Below are 25,654 nucleotides of genomic sequence, written 5' to 3' on the forward strand. Positions count from 1 at the left end.
CGTCATTCTTCAACTGATGCCAATTAAAGCGCAGGGAAGCCCGCTCGTGATGAGGTCTCTCTATTGCTGATATCGTAGCATGACGTAGGGGTCGTGTGGCGTGACGGCAGGGTGTTCGACTCAGAACCAAGAGGTCCCGAGTTCGAATCCCACTGACGCCACCAATGTTGTGCCCTTGGGAAAGACACTTTACACGACTTTCCTCTCAGGTGTATAGAAATAAAAATGGGTATGTTGTTATCTGTACGTGGCACTATTAATATAAGTTATAAAAGAAAACTTTAGTGCAGTGCCACGTCGTCCTTGTCTGTCAAAAACCGAAGTAAAAAAACACACAAAAAAACGTAGGGGTGGGACTTAAACGATTGTAGATTTGTACGAGGATTTATGGAGGTCGTTTTAATTGAATTGATTATCCCCATGTAGTAACCAAGTTTGAAGGTTTGAACGTTTATATGACAATAGAAACGTAGTCAACGGAAGTTGTGTTCCGTTCTGTATTAACCCCGCAAAGTCGCTAAAATGTAATGGGTCTATGGCGACGAGATCCCTGTAGTACCAAGGATTAAGTAGCAACCTGATAAAGTCTTTTTTGATACCCATTATATGTGTAAGTTATCACTGAAGTCAATTAAAGTCGTTTCTTGCTACGGTACAGCTTCTTAAAAGAAGTAAAAACAATAAGGAGTGTGTTGATGCTAGCTATAGTTGAAATTACTATATTTTGTTAGGGCAAAAGTTTTCATTCCTTTCTCTGCCTTGTTTTCATGTTAGAACACCTCAAATCTGGTGCGGTCACATTCGTAGTCGGTCGTCGTGCGATTTTGTTAATGTCGTACGATTTTCAAGCCGACTATGGCAGAACCAACCACAGACAAGGATTTATTACAGCCCTTTTCGTAACAAGACAGATGAATTTAACAAGAAAGATGCACTACTGTCCCACGAGTGCCCACAGTTCGCGATCGTACGACAATGGTACGACTATGGTACGAATATGGTACGACTTTGGTACGACGATGGTACGGCGATGGTACGACGAGGGTACGACGATGGCACGACGATGGTACGACGATGGCACGACGATGGTACGACAATGGTACGACGATGGTACGACGATGGCACGACGATGGTACGACAATGGTACGACGAATTTGACCGGGTCCTTACAATAGGTCAATATCATCAGATTCACGGAAGGCTGCAGCTGTGTCTTATAGTTGTTGCATCCTTAAAACCTCCACCATCTTTTTACCAGCTACTACTCAGAGAGGAATCTTAGGTTATTATAGGTAAAAAAAAGAGCTTTGAAAAAGCTACTGTTATGGTAACCTAGTCACCAAAGTCCGTACAATATCAGTTAATTGAATCATACGCCTTTGAGTTATGGTTGCATTTTTCAACATCCTACCTTGCCACACAGCACTTAACTAGACTACAAAGGAGCGTCATGACATTATTAGAAGAAAACTTCCATCGAGAACCTATAATCATGATAACCTAGTCACAGAAGTACGAACAAGGTTATTAGTGTATAGAGTACAAAGTCGCTCTTGTGATTGTTTGATTGTGTTAAGTCAGGGGCCAATAGACGCAGGTCTGACCCAAAGGGCACTCGTGAAGGGCATTTATTCATCTACACAGCGTGTTCAATAGGCCTTGTGGTACAAAGGGAGTGAATATCACTCAGACTCGACAGAGGGAAGATTTAATTAGGATAGCGTGAGCAAGTTTCACAAAGACGGAGGAAAATGAGATATAGCCCTTGAACTTGGAGAGCCCGTCAGCATTTTTGCCCTTGTGAGTGCGGTAGGACGAAAGGGTCAAGTGCACGGTTGTTCGGCGGCTGCCATGAAGCGAGGAGAAAGTTTTTAATAGTCCTCTCTAATCTTGCGCAAAATAAGGGGTCCAGTGAGGGAGTGCTGTTGCAGTACCAACAGTACCTGATAGAGGGCTCTGTTAGGGTCCCAGTTGATATTCACAGGTCTGTCCAATCAAGGAGGTTTAAATCTCCTTGGTCCAATCTAAACAGTGGTATCATGCTACTCCATGTGAAAGGAAATTTTCTTTTTTTTTCACTCCAAGAATGGCAAATCATGTATGATACTTTGATAACATCTTCTACGGAAATACTATGTGATACAGTCGCCAAGATCTTATAATTGGCCTTAGTGGTATAGACCTCAGGCTTTACGCCAATACTAGGGAGGTGAATATCTCGAAAACGAAGCCAGCGAAAAAGTTTGACACGTATATACCACTCTACAACCGGCAAGGGAGTGTCGGCCTGTCTTACTGCAGTACCTTAAAAAGCTCCAAGGGGCTACAAAATCGCCCTGTTTTAAAGGCAACCAATTGAAAGCAATATTAGGGCCCAAAATAAGGAATTAAAAAAATGCCGAAATCTTTATGTTAGTAACATTTACTAACACGATTCAGTACATTTGCGTAATAACTTCATACTTTGAACGGCGTTTTCAGTGACCTCTCACATCACAACGACGTCGTTTTTTTGCATCATGGACGTCGCTATACATTGTGATAGTGTTGTTTGGAACTTATCATGTATAGAAATCACACAATAAATTGACTTTCAAAATCCGATTTTCGGGCCCTAATATTGCTTGGCCGGTTTCTTTTAATACCTACCCGCATACCAAAAACATAACAGTCCATCCAATGGATATTGAGTTATAGGTGCGGACACACAAATATGCAACCAAAACAACACCTCTCGTCGGAGGCGACCATCCATCCCGAAGGTAAAAACTAACTAAGGACATGTCGATATGAGAACGGATACATTTTTTTTACTTCCAAGAGGACGGAGTCACCTTGAGGAAAAATTACCCCGGTATCTCTGGAAATAATAATTGCATCGTAACAATCTCTGTCGCACTGCGACAAACAGCGCAGAATCTTTTAACCGAACATATTTGTTTTTGATGACCTCTGATGATTATGAAAATGGAATTAGCATTTTGATGTAAAACGATGTCAGTTTTATCGATATCGAAAGTTTGGGTTAGAAATTAAACCTGTTGAATACGGTGTTTCGATTGTATCAAGTATGAGGAATTTTGCGTTTTGTCCGAGGTATCAATCTTAGAAATGAGTTATTTATCTCATAATAACCTAGTTCTGTCTCCCTGCTCGTATCGGTAATAAAAACTGAAACAAATGACTCCGGATACGTGCAGAATGCCACGTTCTGTCACGCAACATGAAACGTGCAACATGATAAAGTCACTACGTTTAACTTTACCCTTCAAAAGTTGATTAACTTTGTTCTTTGACTCTTTTGGCTGTTAGAGTACGGATGTTGTCGGTAGATGCAGCGATTAGACGTACGCATTAGTATACAAGAAATCAAAGATCTCACATCTCAATGATATACTTTCTCTATTTGAGAGTTTTTGTGAATTTCTTTTTTTTATTCATTATTGTGAATTTCTCGCTAATCCTGTCTATGCATTTTCCTGCCAGTCAGCGACCAACTTTGGACCCAGGCCAAAAAATCTTCCCTTCCTGCCAGTCAGCGGGACCAACTCTGGACCCGGGCCAAGCAATCTTCCGTTAAAACCATTTTCCGCCTCCCATACTGTCACTGTACAATATTCAAAAACGCCCCTGCAGTTCCACAGCAAGCTGCTAGAGGGCCCAAACCCACACCACGTCTTCATTACACCACAAGCTATCTGATACCAAAAATCAAGACCACAGCACGTCCAGGTCAAAAGATACAAACATGGAAGTTCTGCTGCAGTACCAAGGTCACATACCAGGGGCCCAAAATCAACCTTGAATTTCGGCTTCACAACACCCGCCCACATACCAAATATCATTGTAATCCATCAAGAGGCTCTTGAGTTATGCTGACTGGAGTGGTGCGGAAACACAAACAGACGAACAAACAAACAAACAGACAAACAGACAGACACACCTAAAACTATATCTCCATTTTTCATGGAGATAATAACTACTGACACACACCAAGACAGACAAACGCATACAGAAACCTAAAACCAAAGAGGTACCAGCCTGGCCCAACTCAAGCGTCAGCAAAGTTGTATTTTCTTGGATGAAAGAAATTCAGCAAAATTGTTTATTCTTTGATGAAAGAAATTCTTAGCTGTATTTTTCTTGTATCATTGTTGTTACATTTAGTTGTCTTACTATCACATTTTTGGTACAGCTTTAATTCTACATGTGCTACCAAAGTGTAACACTCAGACGGGAAAGTTTTTTTTTTAACTTGACAGAGTTCGGTATGCCATCTACCTTTGAGTGGTATCAACGGTCACAGCACTTCTTTGGCTGTGCTTGTCACCCGGACTGTTACGTCCGATAATTAATGAACCAATCAATGCATAGGGAGGTTATTTGGATGTTAATCCTTGCCCATCAGCATGATACATTCCAATATGTGATAAAACGGTTTATAGGCGCCGGAACACCATCAGCTGTTCTGAGAAGGGCCGCGGTCGTGACTAGCAGAATGCTAAAGTAGGTTTGTTAATGATGCGAATGCTGTTGTGTTGCCAAAGTTCTACCAGCTTCCAGTAGACGTAAATGTGACATAAAAAGAACCTAAAACAAACGTCAAGACAAAAGCGTAAGACCACCAGCTGTTCTGAGAAGGGCCTTAGTCGTGCCTGGCAGAATGCTAAATTATGTTTCTTAATGATGTGGATGTTGTTATGTTGCCAAGGTTCTACCAGTACACGTATACGTAAAGGTGACATAAAAAGAACCTAAAACAAACGCCAAGACAAAAACGTAAGACCACCAGCTGTTCTCAGAAGGGCCGTAGTCGTGACTGGCAGAATTCTTAAGTAGTTTTTTTAACGATGTGAATGTTCAATACTTTATCCAGTTGCTTGTCGAGTGACTGTCTTTTGGCGATGTGATTGTTGTTAATGTTGTCAAGGTTCCGTGAAACTCCAATGATACGGACATCAGCTACAATGTGGGGAAAGTTACGCGTCACTGGTAGAATGCTAAAGTAGGTTTGTCAACGATGTAGATGTTGTTATGTTGCAAAGGTTCTACCCGCTTCCAGTACAGGTAAAGGTGACATAAAAAGAACCTAAAACAAACGTCAAGACAAAAACGTAAGACCGTGTTCTACCCGCTTCCAGTACAGGTAAAGGTGACATAAAAAGAACCTAAAACAAACGTCAAGACAAAAACGTAAGACCGTGTTCTACCCGCTTCCAGTACAGGTAAAGGTGACATAAAAAGAACCTAAAACAAACGTCAAGACAAAAACGTAAGACCGTGTTCTACCCGCTTCCAGTACAGGTAAAGGTGACATAAAAAGAACCTAAAACAAACGTCAAGACAAAAACGTAAGACCGTGTTCTACCCGCTTCCAGTACAGGTAAAGGTGACGTAAAAAGAACCTAAAACAAACGTCAAGACAAAAACGTAAGACCGTGTTCTACCCGCTTCCAGTACAGGTAAAGGTGACGTAAAAAGAACCTAAAACAAACGTCAAGACAAAAATGTAAGACCACCAGCTGTTCTCAGAAGGGCCGTAGTCGTCACTAGCAGAATTCTTAAGTAGGTTTGTCAACGATGTAGATGTTCACAAGTACAACTTTATCCAGTTGCTTGTCGAGTGACTGTCTTTTGGCGATGTGATTGTTGTCAAGGTTCCGTTAAACTCTAGTGATACAGACATCAGCTACAATGTGGGGAAAGTTACGCGTCACTGGCAGAATGCTTGAAAGTAGATTTGTCAACGATGTGGATGTTGTTATGTTGCCAAGGTTCTACCCGCTTCCAGTACAGGTAAAGGTGACATAGAAAGAACCTAAAACAAACGTCAAGACAAAAACGTAAGACCACCAGCTGTTCTGAGAAGGGCCGCAGTCGTAACTGGCAGAATGCTAAAGTATTTTTTTAACGATATGAACGTTCAAAACTTTATCCTGTTGCTTGTCGAGTAACTGTCTTTTGGCGATGGGAATGTTGTTAATGTTACCAAGGTTCTATCCACTTCCAGTAGACATAACGTTGACTATATTAAGCATGAGCCTTTCCGTGTTCAAATTATATTGCATTCTTGGGAACCTAAAACAAGCTTCAAGGAAGATAGAACTTTAACATAAGATAACTAGGGGTATTTTTAAAAAACCTTACTCAACAGGGAAAATTTATTTCCAGTGGTAGAAGATACGGACATCACCTACAATTTGGGGAAAGTTACGAGCTGTATTATAGAGGAAGAACTTTCGGTGGAAGGATTTAGTGATCTACATTTCTTAAGGCCAAAACTACATGATTAACTCACTAATCAGGACTCTTGCGCCTCACAAACGTACAATTGATCGTATCCCTCCTTGTTGTAATGTCATTAAAGCTAACCTTGGGAGTCTGTGCCTTACATCCCTTGGATATGAAATATATTTACTGTGCCAGAGTTACCGCTATCCTCACCGTTTGTCGTCAATTCAAAGAGCTTAAGAGGAGCCAATTCATTCGACTCAAATGACTGCTATAACTATAAACATCAAGTTCGCCAGTAACGCCGGACGGGGAATTGGAAAAGGAAATAAAATACTGTAAAGGCCGGTAGGAAGTCGTCTTGTAGGTTGAGAGGATTATTTCCCAATTACGATTTGCTGACTGAAGCAAATATAGGTGAAATCCATTCAGGAGCTGAACCCATATCTAAACCTGACAAATGTGTCAACCGTCAAATAGTGAATGAATGATGACCTTTATTGTTAATTTTTACCAATTGGTAACAGGCTGGCTGCACAAACGACCCAGTACAAAAAAGTCATCAGCAAAAGCGTATCATAAACCCAAAAAAGGCACAGAGAGCCTGCTATTGAAACAAGGCTAAGTACAGTTCACAAACAGATACATGTACACAAGCACGCGCATATTTGTACGAGTATCGTAGTCTAGAATATATATTCGGCTTCTTCTTGCTTCTAGTAAAATGTGAAAATGTAGGATTGTATGGGTTTAGCTCTTAGTCTATCTGTACAGTATACCCTTGCTATGCATTGTTTCATGTTGTAATTAGCCCTCGGGCAAGAACTTGCAAATTAAACATTTACATCAAAATTCATGATAAATATGAATTTCTCAGTGCTACCACCATATATTGTACAATGTACAATTGACGGGAAATAAAGTTCTTCTTTGTATATAAAGTGAGGGAATTTACCTTCAGTATAACTGATACCTGTAAGATTGCGGGCGAAAACTGATCGTTTTTCCGATATCTTGCCAGACAACATACATTACACATGTACCGATAAGATTTTGGCGCCTTTTTTTTCTATCAAGGGCCCCATGGGAGGTCCTGACGTACTTCCTGACGACATTTAGTGACGTACACCGGACGTTGAAGTGTTTAGTTTGACACATTGCTTGTTCTGTTGATGACGTCGGCGACAGAGAAAGTGGGACAAGGGAATGTGGAGGGTAAACATGGGGCTTAAATGGATTACTGATGAATACTGTAAAATGGGAAAATATTCGCAGGAATTTAATTTCGCGGTAGAGAGAAATGTGAGTGTTCGCAGTGGTTTTGAGTACGCGGTTGAAACTGTAAAATGGGAAATGTTCGTGGTGGCTTCAAGTTTGTTGTGAAGAGGCCACTGCGAAAATGTGAAAGTAAAACACCGCGAATATTTCCACTTTTACAGTATATCCTCTGCTACGAGTGTGCTCCGCGCAGAGTCAAATGTTGGAGAAACACCGTTCTCGCTAGGCGTTAAAGACATAGCCTCTACCAGACTAACCGCGCCGGCTATAGGGAGAGCATTTGCCGGGTGACTTTGGCCAGTCTAGGGTTGCCTATTTGACCCTCTCTCCGTAGCCGACTCCCTTCATACAATTGACTCTATTTGGCCAATTTCTACTATTTTCCCAACGACCCGCGGAGACTGGTAGAGGCTATTAAAGACACACCAACAGCCTGCGTGGGGAAATGATAAAACGAGGTAACAGAAATCAACTTACTGGAAGCCTTATCTGTAAAGTTAGACGGTATCTTGAATAATCTTATCAAAACTTTTGTGTTTATATGATATATTGGTACGGCGCTTCATTTAGATGTCTTATTGTAGAAACCATAGAATGATAAAAGAATGCCGCTGTTTATTGAGTTTGATATGACAAGATGAAGCTCAGTTTTATCAAACACATTTAGTGAAGTAAAGACGTACATGTAAAGTCCGACGACGTAGAAATTACAATTCCAATCCTTTCCACTATACTGTGATCGCTGAGTGACCAAAATTTTATCTGTTTCTTGATTCTATAAGTGAAATGCGATGCATGATGTTTAAGCATGATTCAAAAGACAACAAAAGGCAAACAAATCGTTTTTTATTTGAGCGATCTGCCAAATACTCAGCGGTCGCAGCCTCCATTTTTGGGCCCTCCGGTGTGCGACCTTAGTACTGCATGCAGCAGAAATTCCGGTTTTTGTGTTTTTTTGTCCTGGACATGCTATTGCCTTAACTTTGTGGTGACAGATAGCTTTTGACGTAAGAAAAGGAGTGGTGTACCCATAGACCCCCCCCCCCCCCACCAGCAGCTTACACTGCACTGATTGTGATTGTCATAAGATCGGTACTTGAGTGACCTTTGCTGTCGTGGCCAACCCAACCCAGGAAAAAAGCAAATAAGCCACCTCCTCAGCCCTGGTACGGTCTCTGCACGTGTGAGCACGGGTTGTCTTCATTACCAGAGACCGGAACTTCAATTAGCAAGCAAGCAAGGTGACTAAGTACATTTTCTATACTCAATGAGCAAATGATTAAGAAAAAGAAAAACAACTTGAAAGACATGTTTCTAGCGAATAGCTAAAGGATGTTTAGAAACAACGTATCTAGATATAAAGTTATATCCATAACGTGTGGTCAAACTACTATAAAAGCAAAACACATGTGGTATGATAGTTTAATGGCTATCGACGCAAACACTTCAAGGCAAGGTTGAATAAATGTTTGAAAGATGAGGTCAGCGTGTTTCATGCTCCTTGGTAAAACAGTCACCACAAAATATCTGTGTCGCCCAGATACACGGAAGACGCTGGGAATGCCCAGTTTACATGCGGCCGCCATGATTTGAAAAACTAAACCATTCACGCTGGTTATTATGATATATTTGCACGTTAATATGACTTGCAGTGTACGTGTTATTCAACTGTATCACAAATGAGCAAACATTCAAATCGCGCTGATAGGAAATAGTTATATGGCGCCTGGCAACAAGGCGACAATGCCGTAATCTTAGGATTTGGTAAGTGTAAATTTATAAACCCCCATCCATCCAAACATTGGGCAGATCACCGTTTCAAGACGTTTAATTAAGACATACACATGAACCTTTGAGATACTTCTAGTAAACATCCTTTTCTTGATGTTTGTAGATTTTTTCAAACAGTATAGAACTGAGCGAAAAGGTGTTATTTGCACCCAATGACTAATATTTGTACAATAAACAATCAATGTAAACGTTCTGATTTACTACAAACATAACCTGAAACAGTAACAGTGTATATAAAAGGTGTGAAAGTATAACATTCTACTAGAAAACATACCTCTCCGATGTTCAGCTCTATTCGTCCCACGAAGCCTCCTCGCACGGCGAACTTTACACTTGCAAATGAGGCTTCGGGATTTATCCGAGGTCATTTAAAGTGTCTTGTTTATTTTATAGGCGGAGGGGTGACAACATAAGTGTATTCGGGGTTAAGCACATTCCATAGATTTTCTTTTGGTGCAGATTTTGTTCTAAATTTAGCCGTTGACGTATTGACGGCCTTCTAAACTTGTTTCTGACCTTTGACAAGGTCCAGCAGTATTGACATAATTCAAAATTAAGACACATGTAGCGTAGCCGCCCAACTCTTTAGACTTGTAGTTATTATATGACATAAGCGTACACATCAATTTTTGTCCGTTTCCAAAAAATAGACGCTTTTGACCCTACTGTAAATCGTATAGAAAAGCTATTAAATATGCATGTATGTGCCGTAAATTGCACACAAAAAACATGGCGAAGTGTCCAAAGTCCAAGAAGTTGTGAAAGAACAAAAGTTAAGTATCTACTAAAATGTTTATGACGCCATGTTCTGCGTGTTATGTTCTGCCTTACTGACCTCTTAGATTTCATAATGAAGGCAATCTTCCCTTCCTTTTTTTGCACGCACGCAGTTTTGGGGTTTCCAGAGGATGTGATCCATATGATTAAATCAATATGGCCTTATGTGGTTTCACTGATGCACAAGATGTTGTACAGGTCCCCGAATAAAGGCACGATTTCTATCGGTGTTCCCCAAGGATCGATACTAGACCGTCTTATGAGTTTATAGTGCGTGGTTTAGAAAGATACTAAAGATGACATGCATTTAGTCAGAAGTTGTGAGTAATACCCATGTTCAGTCAAGCAGAAAATTATAACAATCTGCATGCTGGGAACTTTTCTATGTTAATTGTCATTGTGAATAATAGTGCTATTTCATCAGCGTTATTTCAGTTTTTCACAACAATATATGATATTGTAGCCCCCTAAAACTCGTCGTATAGTCATTTTACATAGAGGGCCTGCCCAACCCCTTCCCACTAATCCTCGACGACGGGGAACGAGCTCGAGCCATCATAGAAGTGAAGTGAAGTGAACTTTATTGCTCAACAATCGTACATGGTACAATGTATGGCATGAAATCAACAATCTGTTCTACAAGGCTAATCTATCCTACAATTCTAAGTACACAATATTTTCGAAACCAGTGTATTTGTTACAATATATAGTCATGTATGGGTAATTCTGTCTCGCTTTTCGAATGATTTATGGAGAAATTGACCTATGTACATAGATATAGGAGTCGGACATGACAACAGTACATAGAAAATATCGCTCTGTGTACCAGATAGGGTGAAGTTTGTCTTAGTAGTAATAGTCTGTAAAAGCAAATCTCTCTCTTTGCTATAAGTTGGACAATTCATCACAAAGTGGAATTCATCTTCAACACTTCCATTACATGTGGGACACAATCTCTAGTCATTTTGTCTCCAACACAGCCCCGTTGTTGTGACAATCGTGACTAGAGGTGGATACCGGTTCGGCTTAATAAGGTCCAAGTCCAAGTTTAGGTCCAGAGATTTAGGTTCAGGTCCGGACCTAAACCTGGACCTGATCCTGTCCAGTTGATGTTTTCTTTTTTTAGACCAATATTAAGCATAGAGAATTCATACTGACATGCACAACTATAAAAGTTCTTTGGGAGAAGACTTTCAAGATAAACCAATGTTTGATATTTGAATATTGCACTTGTTTTAAATGCCTTTTTTGTCAGAGGGGAGACTCAAAACACTTTTTATCAAACAAAATAGAGAATATATTAGTACTTTGTTCAGTTTTTTTGGGACTCAGGTTTTTGGCTTTAGGTTTTTTGGACTTGGTTCTTGGATGTTATAAAGGTCCAAATCAGGTCCAGCGAACCGGTATTCATCCCTAATCGTGACTACGATGGACCGTACGTGTGTTTGCCAGTGTCATAGACTCTGGAGTTCATTCGATAATTCTGTACCCACTACCATGGCTGGGAAACCACTTGATGCTTCTACGGATGCCAAAAGCAAACTGACACACACGAGAATGACACGTATGAGCGGATGTAGACAGAATCCAAGGCCATCTAATGATGTCACATTTAAAGTGTGAAGCACAGAGAAATCAGACTTTACGATAAGTCTGGCTTTACGATAACAAGACAGCTGAATTTTGATGCAAATGTAAAGGACAGCTGCCTTTGCATTCCGTTCAAACTGCATGTGTGGCAAACCACTTGATCCTCTAACAGACTAAAAGTGGCAAAGACGGGAATGGCGCCACGTAATGTCGACAGAATCGACATCTAAGAATGGGACATTCACACTATAAAATATGCTCAACGACCTGAGTGGCCCCTTCTCTCTGAAAGGAGGAGGAACGCCCGCCTCACCTTCTTCTACAAACTTGTTAACAACCATATCAATATAGACATAGTTTGCTGAAACCAGCCCAGGGGCGCACCCGGGGGAGCCACGACCTCAAGTTTTATACCATCCACGCAAGGACCGACACATACAAACACTCTTTCTTTCCCCGTACCATCCCACAGTGGAATACTCTGCTTGGCACGGTTCCGACGGCTCCCACCGTTGAGTCGTTCCGTGCCAGGCTGGAGGCCTGCCCGCCTTAGCCCGGGACCCCCCTACTTTGTCTCTGAAGGGGCTATTTGGGGGTATCATATGTAGATGTAGAAAACGCAAAAAAAGCAAACATTGTGAAAAAAGCAAACGGCGCGGTCCCATTCGTCGTATGGTCGTCGTGCGATTGTCGTACGATTTTCAATCAGCCTGTATCAGAACTAATTATCAACAAGGATCTAAAACAGCCCTTACGGTAACAAGACTTTAGTACGACACACGGACAACTATCCCAAGAATATCCGTATAGTTTGCGATCGTACGGCGATCAAACGCTGAAACCTGTGCTGTGCTCCAAATCTTCACTAGAGAGAAAAAAAACACAAGAAATTTAAATAGAGTCGTTCCTCAAACGGTTCTAGAGCCGTGCTAACGAAATATGTTGATAACGTAACCTACCTCTGTAATTGGATCGTCCACTGAAACGTCACTTCATGATCAACTTGTGCCTGTATTGATCAAATGGTGCTCCTTCTGGGGCCGGGGACGTCCGCCGCAATATATATACGTGGGCGAATCCGCCCACAGATTTCCTACACAATGAAGCGAGGATTGAAGGACAGCTGCAAGCTCCTTGACAGGCATTCGAGGGGCGCCGGTGTATATTTCTTTGGGGAGTGCTGACTCGCAACTTTCAACATATCGGGGCCAGGGTCGTCTGGTAGAGAAACCTTTTTTTTCCGCCTTAGAAGCTAGCAAAAGCGATCTCTCCAGCAAAATAACCTGGCCCCGACATGTTGGAAATTGCGAATCAGCGCCCCCCCCCCCGACAAGTAAGCATCGGTACCCTCTAGAGGGTCTGCAAAAGAGGCTACTGCTTGCATATACTAGAGGGGATTGTCAAACGGAAAGCGACCGTCTATACGTAAGACCGGGTTTAAAACACTTGTTATGGACTTGGTCACGTAAACTGGATATAAAGATTTGAAAGTACCACCAAGCATTAAAATGTGACCAGTTCTAAGAGGTTTCAAAAGACTTGAAAGCACAAGTATCGTGAGAACTTTGACGAAATGAAGATACATCATATACAAAGATTAAAGACGGAATTATTCAGATCTGTCAAAGGGAAAGCAACCGTCTTTACGTTAGACCGCGTTCAAAACACTTGTCATTGAGTTGGTCACGGAAACCAGATATAAAGATTTGAAAGTGCCACCAAGCATTGAAATGTGACCAGTTCTAAGGTTTTCAAAAGACTTGTAAAAATAAATATCGTTTGAACCCTGAAGAAATGAAGTTACAATATGTACAAGAGATTATAGAAGGAATCATTTAGATCTGTCAAAAGTAAAGCAACCGTCTACATCTAAGACTGCGTTCAAAACACTTGTCATTAACGTGGTCACGGAAACCAGATATAAAGATTTGAAAGTGCCACCAAGCATTGAAATGTGACCAGTTCTAAGGTTTTCAAAAGACTTAAAGATAAATATCGTGTGAACCCTTACGAGGTGAAGATATGACGAGAGATTAGGTGGAATTATAAAGATCTGTGGACTACAAAGGGCAGGGCTTTGTGATGGATCATGAAGATGAAAGAGGGACTAGTCGAGTGGTAAAACTCCTTGCACACAGCCTTGATTAAGACACAAATGACATTTCTGTAAGTCGTATGTTCCGTGAGTAAAAGGGCGGACCACTATGATGGGTGTGAGGGGGAGGTGGAATCGAAGAAAAGTGGTATCATATAAAGATCAAACAAAGGCTACGCTGCCGACAAGCATCATATTTGACATTATACATTTCTAATTTTATTAATAACGAGAGCTATTCGAACACGGCAATAAATACTGAGAAGTAAGAAGTCTGTAAAAAGAAATGGCACTACTAAAGTGCTGTAGTAAATTCTGCTATGAAATACTATATTCCTACAGATATTGTAGTAAATACTGCAGTAGATAATACAAATTACTGCTTTTTGTACATATTTCTTTTTTTTAAATTTTCAACAACTTTATCAATAAAAAACATACATACAGTACGTTACGTACAAAATGCTGCTATTAAATAGATAATCTCAGTTTATTTTACCCGAATTATTATGTTCACAGGCTACGATTTCGAAAACAGCAGATTTTTTTTACAATCTGTCCTAGAGATCGTTGACCTTTCCTCATCGGACGAGGGCGCATGTCTGACGTCATATGGGAATCTAGCAGGTGAAAACCCGCACCGTCATTGGCCGGCGGTTTGCACAGAAATGACATTTGTGACGTGTCTTTATGTCCAGTGACAACTGGTATGCTATTCAAAGCATTGTGTATGGAGAAAGATTTACCCTACCCCTCTCTTTCTCACAGAGAACACTTATAGAAAGAACAGCTGGCTTCAAAGATACTGAGTTTTATTAATGGTTTTCCCGAAATGGGTTTCCAAGTGAATTGTCATTCCTTCGTGTTGATTTTCCACACTTCTTTTGACAAACGAGAAACATGTATTTGTGACCCAAATTTTTCTATCGTTATGTATAAAGACATGTTTTTTTAGATTTCTAGGTTACGAAGACAGAATACCCGTCTGTAAGACTGCATAGAACGAGAAATCGCAGATCTCTTACCTCCGTGAAAAATTTCTTAGCGACATAGTCCTTCCCATGACAAACAGGATCTTCCCTTTTCATTAATCAATCCCAGCCATCCAAGCCATTATGTGTCGGGGATGACAGACCAGCTGTCCATAGACTATACCACAATACTTTCAGGAAAGGACCATCCGCCTACAGTGTGCTTCGGTACCTACAAATACTGCTAAGCGGGTCAAATCGCCATGTCTTTATTTGTATCTCGAGATGATTACTGACACGTACATGTTCCAAATCCATACAAATGAATTCATCAAACTAATCGGGATTTTGAGTTTTAGGTGCGAACACACATGCACAAGTAAAAGCAGTACCCTCGTCAGACGTGAACCTTCTTTCTGGTGGTAATAAAACTTAATCATTGTGAGGCATCGTGTGGCGCAATCGGTAGGGTGTTTTGCCCACAACCGAAAGGTCCAGGGTTCGAAACCACCGATATGCACCGATCTTGTGCCCTTGGGAAAGGCACTTTACACGACTTTCCTCACTCCACTCAGGTGTAAATTAGTACCCAGCCTCGGTTAGGGACGTCCCTCGGATAGGACGTTAAATGGAGGTCCCGTGTTTGAGGAGAGCCACACCTCGAGCACGTTAAAGATCCCACCACACTTATCTAAAGGAGTAGGGGTCCTTCCCGGTGTGAGTGGTTCATAACCATACAGTTCAATGAGCTGAATCCGCGTCACAGAAACTCCTAGATTTATACGCGGATTGAGCTCTGCATACTGATATGAGAATGAATTTTGTCCTGTTTAGTGATTTTAGAGTGGCGACAGTCTGCCCCCCATTTTATCTGACAGTGTACAGTGCGTCCCTAGCTTGTTGCTACGGAACTATCGGTCATACGCTAGCTCCACATATCCACATGCCTCGACCGGTACACCCGTTTTCCTAAAACAAAAACAGAAATAGAAAAAAACAACCCACGGTGGATTCAACGCTAACTCAACCAAGAGCTGAACTGGTATTCACTTCTGACGCGTTTTCTGCCAGTTGAATTCTTTGGGAAGCCTGGTTTATATAATAACAAGTAGTTATTGGTTTAGATGGTGTGTACTGTGGGCGTATGGATACAGACAAATAAGCCGAGGAAAAGACCTATCAAAGCCTTCGCATTCACGTGAAGAAGGCGAAAAAGTTCTCGCGTCTTTCACTTCAAAGTGCCTACCCTACATAGTTAACGTGATAACAACGTAACAAATTCAAGCATAAAAGCAGCTGTATTCTGTGAAAAAAGGAAAGGGGGCGGGGGGGGGGGCTCTGTGATTTTTTTCAAGTGAAAGAGAGGGCCGTCCGGTAATATCTAAGTTTGCGTTTAGTACAAAAATGTTGTTTTAACATCCTGAGTAACCACTAAAGAATATCACGTTCAAGATATATTGTACAGGTACCGGTACAGAGGTTTAGGTACAGGTCCGGACCTGAACCTGCACCTGAAAAATTTGAAAAATTAAAAAGTGTTCTTCTGAACTTCTTCAATAATGACAGAAACATAAATAAACTGTTTTCAACTTGTCAGTGTCTTTTTTCAAAGGTTTCCTACCGCCAAACCCCCTTGGCCTTGCTATCAAAACTCCCAGCCTGTCTGAATGATCTGTTGCATATATATTAGCTATGCTGTTCTTAGGTGTCACTTTGGTCACGTTTGGTGTTGCATAAGGCCATGAGGTCAGTCACAAAATAGTCACATACTTGGTGTAAATTCATATCGGTACAGTACCGGTACTTCATGATCCGGTATGCTGGACCTGTACCTAATCAATTCTTACGGTACAGTACCGTACACAACAATACATAATTTTCCTCATGTGTATCACGATAGAAAAATATACAAAGCTCCTTGCATGGGATCCAGCGGTTTAGGAAGTTTTAGTCGGTAGATTAATGTTTGAAACCGTCAGATTTTTAACCTTTAAACTATCCTTGCATGTAGTCATTATTAAAATCATACAGTATGCCCCCCACACAACAAGACATAATTTTTCTTGACGTGCATCATCATAATATAGCACCAAAACGACATGGTATCGATACATAACATTCACAATGAGTATGTTGTCTTGTTACCAACAAGGCTGTCTAAGATTTGTCGGCGATTTGTTTCGTCACAGCCTCTTTGAAATTTGTACAGTGTACTACAAGTATATTAAAATCGTACGACGCCCTACGACGAATGTGCCAGCGCCGTTACCGTTACTTTGCAGACTGCAAATACACCTTTTCGGAACCTTCAAGGCTGAACTGAACAACCAAAGGTTACCGACCCTACCTGGTAACAGATATCGACCTATGGCGTAACACTTCGTCTGAACAAGGTTTGAAGGTAAGAAAAGCTGACAGTCGGCACTTGGGTAGCAGTGCATGGTGCCAAGACTTAGACAAAGTTAAAAGCGGAGGCGTTACACTGAAACACCATCTACGTAAAAGGCAAGTTGGTGCCTTTCTAAACAAGTTAAAAGGCTCACAATCATCGAGTTCAGTATATCATGCATGAGTGCGCTGAACTCTTATGTTGCTGCCAGCAGGTTCTGAATACAGGTAAATGGCTCTGGCATTATTCTACATCTATTTACATTACCAAAGGCAACCCAAGGCTGTACAAGTGACTATAGCCTTTTACAAGTATATACAATTGACTGCTGCAGAGAAGAGGAGCCACAAGAAAGCTGCTGCTGCCCAGTCACCACCTACACAGGGCTTTACATGCCCGGCCTGCAGCAGAGTGTGCAGATCAAGGATTGGGCTACACAGCCACAGGAGAGCCTGCAGAGGAGGACAACCTTCCCAGTGATCTTCGGAAGCGAAGAAACAGCCTTCATCACAATTGACTAACTTACAGCAAGGGGACCAAACCTATACCGCTTCCTCCTTACGTGAACACCTATCTGTCACCAAAAATTAAGATCACAGCATGTCCATGGCAAAAGTTTTGTGTATGTGTATATATGCCTTGTGATATGCAAGCAAATACTGACTCATTTCTTGAGAAGCTGGGTAAACTTGAGGAACTCTTGGAGGATTATAATTCGTATGCTACGGTAATCTTGGGCGATTTTAATGCCTCTCCTACAAGTAGATTTGGTGTATTGTTACAGACGTTTTGCGAGGAAGCTGGATTACACTGCTCAGACAGGGAACTTCTTCCGGCCGATTCTTACACTTACCTCAGTGATGTCCATGCGTCCACATCATGGATCGATCACTGTCTGGCAAGTGACACGGCTCACCAAAACATTAACAATATTCAGGTGTTGTATGATTATATCTCCTCTGATCACTTTCCACTCTGTATCTCTTTAGATGCAAATTTCCCAGCCATAGCTAAGGCTGCACACTCCGAGATTCCTCGCAAAATCACTGACTGGGCCAGGGCGATGCCAGGCCAAATAGACATGTATCGTTTATCTGTGGACAGTTTTCTGTCAAACGTGGAAATTCCACTGGACGCAATGATTTGTAAGGATCCGAATTGTCAGGATCAAGCGCATACTAATGCCCTCAACCTGTTTACCTGCCAATTAATTGCCACTCTAAAAGATTCTGCAAATTCCACTATAACTCAAAGAACGGGTTGCAATTCCTTTACACCTGTCCCCGGATGGAATGAGGTTGTTAAGGATTTGCATACGGCTGCACGTGAGGCCTACATTCTTTGGAGGGAAAGTGGCCGCCCTCGATCAGGTCCGATTTTTTCCTTAATGAATAAAGCCAGGGCAAAGTTTAAGTACGCCCTAAGACAGTGCAAACAGGAGGAAAACAGGGCAAGAGCCGACTCGACTGCGAAAAGTTTCAATGCCGGCCATACTAGAGAATTCTGGAAAAAGGTCCGTAGTACTAAATCCTCTCATTCTGTATTACCTAACACTATAGATGGTTGCTCTGGGGCTGAGCAGATCGCAGACATGTGGAGGAGTCATTTTGATAAACTGCTGAACTCTGTTAATAGTGAGGTACATAGACCTGCTGTTATGTCTGATTTGTCGACAGGTTGTCCTTTTGAATTTGATTCGGGGATGCAAATCTCTGCTGTGGAAGTATATGATATAATTAGAAACTTACCCAATGGAAAAGCGGTAGGGTCTGACGAAATCAGTAATGAACACCTTAAATATGCGGGGCCTAAGCTTAGCATATGCTTATCACTATTGTTTTCAGCCGCGCTTGTCCATAACTTCATTCCGAAAAGTATGTTAGATACTACCATCATTCCGGTTGTTAAAAACAAAACTGGTAATATTTCTGATAGTGATAACTATAGACCAATAGCAATTGCATCAGCATTATCCAAAGTTCTGGAGGCTGTTTTATTGAACAGGCTAGAGCCATATCGTCAAACCACTGCTCATCAGTTCGGTTTCAAACGTGGTCATGGTCTTGACATGTGTGTATTTACTTTAAAACAGACAATTGAGTACTACCGTGGTCTCGGCTCTCCAGTTTTTGCTTGTTTTTTAGACGCCTCCAAGGCTTTTGATAGGGTAAACCATTGGACCCTATTTAAAAAAATCCTTGACAGAAAGGTCCCGGTGTATTTGGTGAGGTTTCTGGTTTATTGGTACCAGAACCAAACAATGTGTATTAGATGGAACAATGTTTTGTCTCCCTGCTTTTATGTATCAAATGGGGTAAGGCAAGGGAGTCTGCTATCCCCGCTACTATTCAATGCATATATAGATGATTTAAGCTCGAGACTCAGTTGTACTAAAGGAGGTTGCTATATAGGATGCTGTCTTGTGAACCATCTTTTTTACGCTGACGACATGTGTTTGTTATGTCCTAGCCTTAAGTCTCTGCAAAAACTTGTAAGTACTTGTGAGGACTTTGGTTTAGAAAATGATGTATTATTCAATGTAAACAAGACATGCTGCATGTACTTCCCGAGTGCTAGTTTGCCACTTTTACATCCGCTCTCGTCGATCAAACTGTATGGAGAGTGTCTGAGATTTGTGACATCATTTGTATATCTTGGAATTGCTATTAATGACAGACTGAGTGATGATGACTGTATCCTTGCCCAACTAAGGGGCCTGTATTGTCGAGCAAATACTATAATTCGAAAATTTTGCCTCTGTTCACCTACTATTAAGAAAACACTATTCGCGTCTCACTGCTCCCAACTCTTTGGGGCGCAGTTATGGAATTCTTTTCGCTCGAGTGTTCTGTCGAAATGTCGAATTGCCTACAACAATTGTTTCCGTATAATTATGAGTTTCCCAAGATCTTGCAGCGCAAGTGAAATGTTCGTGTGTAATCATACCGATACCTTCGACGCCAGATGGCGTAAACAGTGCCACTCCTTTGTACATAGGATTTTCAATTCTAGTAATGCCATTATACAGTCCGTACTTAGGTCCGACTCTTTTTACAAGAACTCATTTTTCACCAACCTATGGAGCCGCCTCTACACATAGCCATAATATTGTTAGTTTGTCTCAAAATGTTGTATATAATCTTTGTTTTTCATGTTTGTCCCTATGTCATATGGGCCAGTGAGAGCCTGAAATAAAGAAATAATAAAAAAAAGAAAAAGATACGAAAACCGGAAGTCCTCCTGCGGTACCAAGGTCGGGCACGAGGAGGCCCCAAATCGATCTTGACCTTCACGTCCACAGCGCCTATCCACGTAACATGACCTATTTACGTGCAGAACCTATTTACGTCCGGTTTGGCTCATGTCCACATGTCGTGGTGTATTATGCTAAAGCCTGTTCTCATGAGCAATAAAGAACGTCATAAGTATGATCCTTAGCCATCTCTCTATATTATACAAAACAATGAAAAAAGGTTTACGTCCAGCGACATAACAGAATAAACTCCTGAACCAGTAACAACAAGCTGCAAGGAAGCGTCACTCATAACGTATTTCATATGTAATTCGACACCGCGTACATCATCATGTTTTTCTAACTTGCACGATAGCTAGTATCTTTTAAAAGTAGCTGACGTTAAACCTTTCTTTGATATTCAGACTATCCATGGTGATTCGAGGTTTGAAACTCTTACCAGTTTTAGGAAGGTTCGATACAACCTAGCGACCCCCGCATCGGAGGTTAATCTTTGTACGGCAAAACATAATGACCATGCGTTTACCACGTAAACGCAACGTGCCGCGCATGTCGGGGAAATTCACAGATAAACGTTGTTTTCTTCGATCGCGTCAAGCAAGTGGCGGGACAGACATAGTGATTTTACTATCATTTGTCTGTAGACAACTTTGGACAGTTACTGTGCATTTTTTTCTGGCCTATGTTCTTCAAGCATAGCGCTAGAATAGAAAAGAGTGAAGTGGACGATAATGGGTTACCCTAGCACAATTCTTCATCATATACCTTAGTATAAATACATGCTCACACGGCGTTAAATGGGCGGAGAAAAACTTACAGACCATGCATTTGCTTTTTAGAAGAGCTGATATTTCTGAGCAAGGGTTTAAAATTTGACTCTGTCCGCGCGGTTTTAAGATAAATACGTTTTGAATAAATCGGACGTTGATTGGTCATGTTACCAAATATCATCGCAATCCGTCCAGAGGTTCTTTTCACACACACACACACACACACACACACACACACACACACACACACACACACACAGACAAACAGGCCAAGAAGTATATCTCCATTTTACCTTCTGCTGACTCAAACGCGTCTAATATCTGTCTGTTGAGTCATGAGTTTTCACCTCTCTCTGGAGCGGGAGAGTGTAGCAGACTGAAGTGGTGACCCGAGAAGAAGAAGAACCCCTCTAATGTGTATTACGTACAAAATGTAGGGGCGTGTGTGGTGTCACCTTGAATAGTCTATCTTCAACCCGTACTCTGTTTGTACAACCTTTCTGACGTCCCACTTTACAGACATGTAAGCAAAGTTGTGCAATCGATCATGTACCGAAGGGCTATCTAAACCAGTCAAGCTGCATTTGCCAGGTCTTGACAAACGTTTTGAGATAATCTCCAAGCAGATCTATCGGTGGCAAAGACCGCATCCAACTAGCAAAAGGAGTTTTAAAGCTCGGTGGCGATTAGAACTCCTTTTGCCAGTTGGATATGGTCTTTGCCACTGATAAATCTGTTTGGAGAGTATCTTAAGGTTCATGCCTGTAGCATTCATAACAGGCATGCGCAGTATACGCGTGTCCTTGGAAACCCATGATGAACCAGGAGAACGGTACAAGGCCTGGGAGGTCTGCTGCTGCAGCACCAATGAAAGTTGCCAGGAGGCCCAAAATCAAACTTGATCTTCGTCTTACCAAGATCTATACACATGCAAATTACTATCACAAACCGTCCAGAGGTTCTAAACTTATTGTTGAATGAATTAATGAATTGTTTGTTTAAATTTGATCATTTTGATCAGATATGAAAAGTACATCGCAGTCATAGGCTGAGTTGCGTACTTTCTTACATACAATAGGCTGTCTACCTTAGGCAATTTACAATCGTTCCTATCTAACAATATCACATATTCTAAAGTCACAAATAAACGCTACCTTAAAACAGGTAAACGCTACCATAGCCCATTGTTGGCCAAGATATCCAGAAAGACAAAAAGACAGACAGACGGACACTCACACAGATAGACACAAAGCAATATTCATTTTCACGGATGTAGTTGGATAAACCTGGGGCAATGAACTCACAAGTCACAACACAGTCAAGTAGGACGTTCTAATTTGCGGTTCGCCGATTGGATTATTGGGACACAATTTTATTAATCTAACGGTGCCTGTTATTATATCTTCTTAAGTCGCCCCCTGACAAGCCAAGTGGACTACAAAAGTGTTGACTATTAGCACCAAGGTCGCGGAAGCGGAGTCGCCATGTTTGATCAGTCTTATGTGTGCCGCCTTAAAAACTAACAACGTGACATGCGGGACTGATAAGTCCTCCTCGTCCTTGTAGTCGATAGCTGACAAAGATTTAACAAGAAAAGAAACCGCCGCACTCCCTGGCGGTTACAGAGGTCATACTGTTAGATTTTACGCCTTTGCTTTAACTTCGAATTCAAATCTGCACGTTGCGTCTATTTCTAGCTATTGATCTTCCAGGTGCTGAAAGTCATTGTAAGCACATTTTGTAGTTGCATATATATAATTCCGTCGCGTCCTTCTACAAAAGTAAGACATTGTGATGCGAAAACTATCCTATATTTGCGTGATGCAAACTAAGTTGCCGATTTGATTACAGTTTGCCCCAAAACCGGAATTAAAGTTCATCATACCAACAAGATTTCGATAAGTCCTCTGACCCGAAGCCTATAAATACCACGTGACTTAAACAGAAGTGTGACGTCGACAAAGGGTCAAAGGTGCCCGGCAGTCTGTAGTGGCCCCCGTCTCGGTTCAAGTTGACAGAGACCAGAGGACTGATCGACAGCTTGTTGGTAAGTGCTTTATTTTGTGTACGGAATTAGTGTATAGCACTTTATAAGGTTTGACCAATGGTAGATTATCTGCAATGCAGTTTCCACTTGAAAACTTGATAAGTGTGAATATCATGTAAGCCATATTGAAACCGTCTTTTAACGGCAATTCATTATGCCATATAGAGCGATTACCTTCGACCGATTACCGATGTGGCCATGGGCCACACTGAATCAGTTGTATTTAGACTCCGCGCGTTTGGTATTTATGCTACAATCCATTAGGTAATCTGGATGACTGGAATACAAAACTTGCCGTATGCCTGGCATGCATTATAACGACGTTTTCGACAAGTTCGAATTCTAATCATGGCGTTTCGATTCCAAGGGGCTGCACACGTCTTTTGGAACCAGTAAAGTAAAAGAGGGTGCACCGAGCACGTGAAAGAGGAAGGTCTAGCAACTCCTCTCTGTAAAAGTATATACCCCCTGCTACTGAAACAGCAAGGGAACTTGCTGACCTATGTGCCACTAGGTACTACAAGGGTCTGAACGAACGGACGAACAGGCGAACTAGATATGCAGGACCTATAAAGCCGATTCAAACAAAAGGCATAGTTCGGTATGGTATAAAGAGTACTTACTACCCGGAGTGCTTGAATGAATGAATAGAATTGTCACAAAACGTTCCGTTATCTGTACACGTGTGGTTCTTGATTTCAGGCAATATACACTTGATGACCTAGAGGCTTGACACCCCCGGTTCACGCGACGTGTAAGGAATAGCTTTCAACGGGAAGACGGAGGGTCGCAGTATCTCTGGAATATGGGAAATCTTTATGAGTGATGTATCTGTACATTTGGACAGACAGGCTCTCGTGCGTAGCGACACAACCCAGTGCGTTGCGAAACAACTTCGGTAAAGTTCAGGAACACTTTTTATCTCCATGGAAAATGGAGATATAGTTTTGGATGTGTCTGTGTATCTGTCTGTGTGTTTGTGTTTCCGCACTACTGTAGTCAGCATAACTCAAGAACCTCTTGATAGATTACGATGATATTTAATTTGGTATGTAGGCGGGTGTTGTGAAGCCGAAGTTCAAGGTCGATTTTGGGCCCCCTGGTATGTGACCTTGGTGAACAGAATCATTTGCATAAACAGAATAATTCATGGAGATATGAGATTTCCGAACTCTTGTTTTGTAAGTACTGATATTAGAGTATATGCACATGGTTGATGTATACAACTGTACAAAGGGAATTTCTGTTGTAGAAGCAAGGCAAGCCGATAGGTGGCCCATACTTGTTCTACATGTTGTGGACAACTATCCACATACCAAATATTGTGAAGATCCATCCGCAACTTCACTAGTTATATGGCCCCCCCTCCCCCCAACTAACAACTACACGTATGTCCTCTATGTCGGTCGTTCTTATCAACTAATAACCCTAGGTTATATCAAGAAGGTTATATGCAATCTGCCGTGAAGTATTTTGATACCTTGAGCCAAAACGATACCTTTCAATCACTAAATATTTCACAACCGTCAAAGTTGGAGAATGCTAATACCACTGTCAGCGGGAGTACTCTTATCAACTATCCCACATTGTCACATGTCGCCATTACCTATCAAATCATGGTAACAAAGAAACACATCTCCATTAGGTACAAGGTAGTTACGGCAATGGGAATGGTTCGCTTGGCCATTACAGCGTATGGTTGATAGGACATTATTCTGGGAACGTGGAAATAGTACCATGATGGAATGTTGTCTTCTAATTAGCATTCTTTATATACCGTTTTATGGAATTTGGTTAGCCTACTTTACACACGTAAATGATTTGAGCGTTATTCCAGTCACCTAAAAAGAGAGAACTAGAAGGACGTTAAGTTTTTTAGATAAATTTGTAGGAACTTAAGGTGAACGACAATGTAGAATTCTAACGGCTGGGCATTGTATATAAAGTTAGTTAAAATCCTCCCACACCCTAAGGTGTATAGGGCGGTGCCCATCCCCGTTTCATAGCCCTGGGCCACACTGTGGTGCAATCACTGCAGCAGGGGGCTAGTCCACTGGCAGTGGAGTGTGTTTAACTTCCATACTGTTTCATAAGTATGTGCCATTTTTATAAACTCTTTGGTATATGACTTAATGCGCCTCTTGTCCAGAGGTGTCTTACCCTGGAGTTGAACTCGGGCCTTCTGGTTCCAAGTAATCAGAACTAGATGTGGTAAGTAACAGAAGCGCAGACCACTGGACCACAGGGATACCCCTGTATATAAAGTAACTCGGGTGTATTGTGGCGACTTATGCTTTGAAAAATACGGAGCCACAATATGCTAATAAAAGTCGTCAAATACCGATTGTAGCCCCCTTCATCAGATTATCGACACCGCAGAGGGCTTTTAACTTAAAGTTATACTTTTCGGTCAGTCATCCATACTTCAAATGCGCACACACGCCCATTCGTTGATCACAGTA

The 25,654-nt window shown here is 41.5% G+C and overlaps 1 protein-coding gene across 5 annotated transcripts in view; it reads right to left on the reverse strand.

Annotated features, from left to right (window-relative positions):
• LOC136448207 (nitric oxide synthase 1-like) overlaps positions 1 to 25,654 on the reverse strand; it is a 93,674-nt gene that overhangs the window by 56,933 nt on the left and 11,087 nt on the right. Inside the window, exon 1 of one of the 5 annotated variants that reach the window (XM_066447474.1) lies at positions 9,575 to 9,656. The exons of the other annotated variants lie outside the window; for them this stretch is intronic. The gene's annotated coding sequence lies outside the window, so the exon portion shown is untranslated. Of the gene's footprint in view, positions 1 to 9,574; positions 9,657 to 25,654 lie in introns of those variants that run through there. 5 annotated transcript variants of the gene reach the window in all.

The sequence above is a fragment of the Branchiostoma lanceolatum genome, chromosome 1 (assembly GCF_035083965.1).
Source record: "Branchiostoma lanceolatum isolate klBraLanc5 chromosome 1, klBraLanc5.hap2, whole genome shotgun sequence".
In the NCBI taxonomy this organism is placed as follows: Eukaryota; Metazoa; Chordata; class Leptocardii; order Amphioxiformes; family Branchiostomatidae; genus Branchiostoma; species Branchiostoma lanceolatum.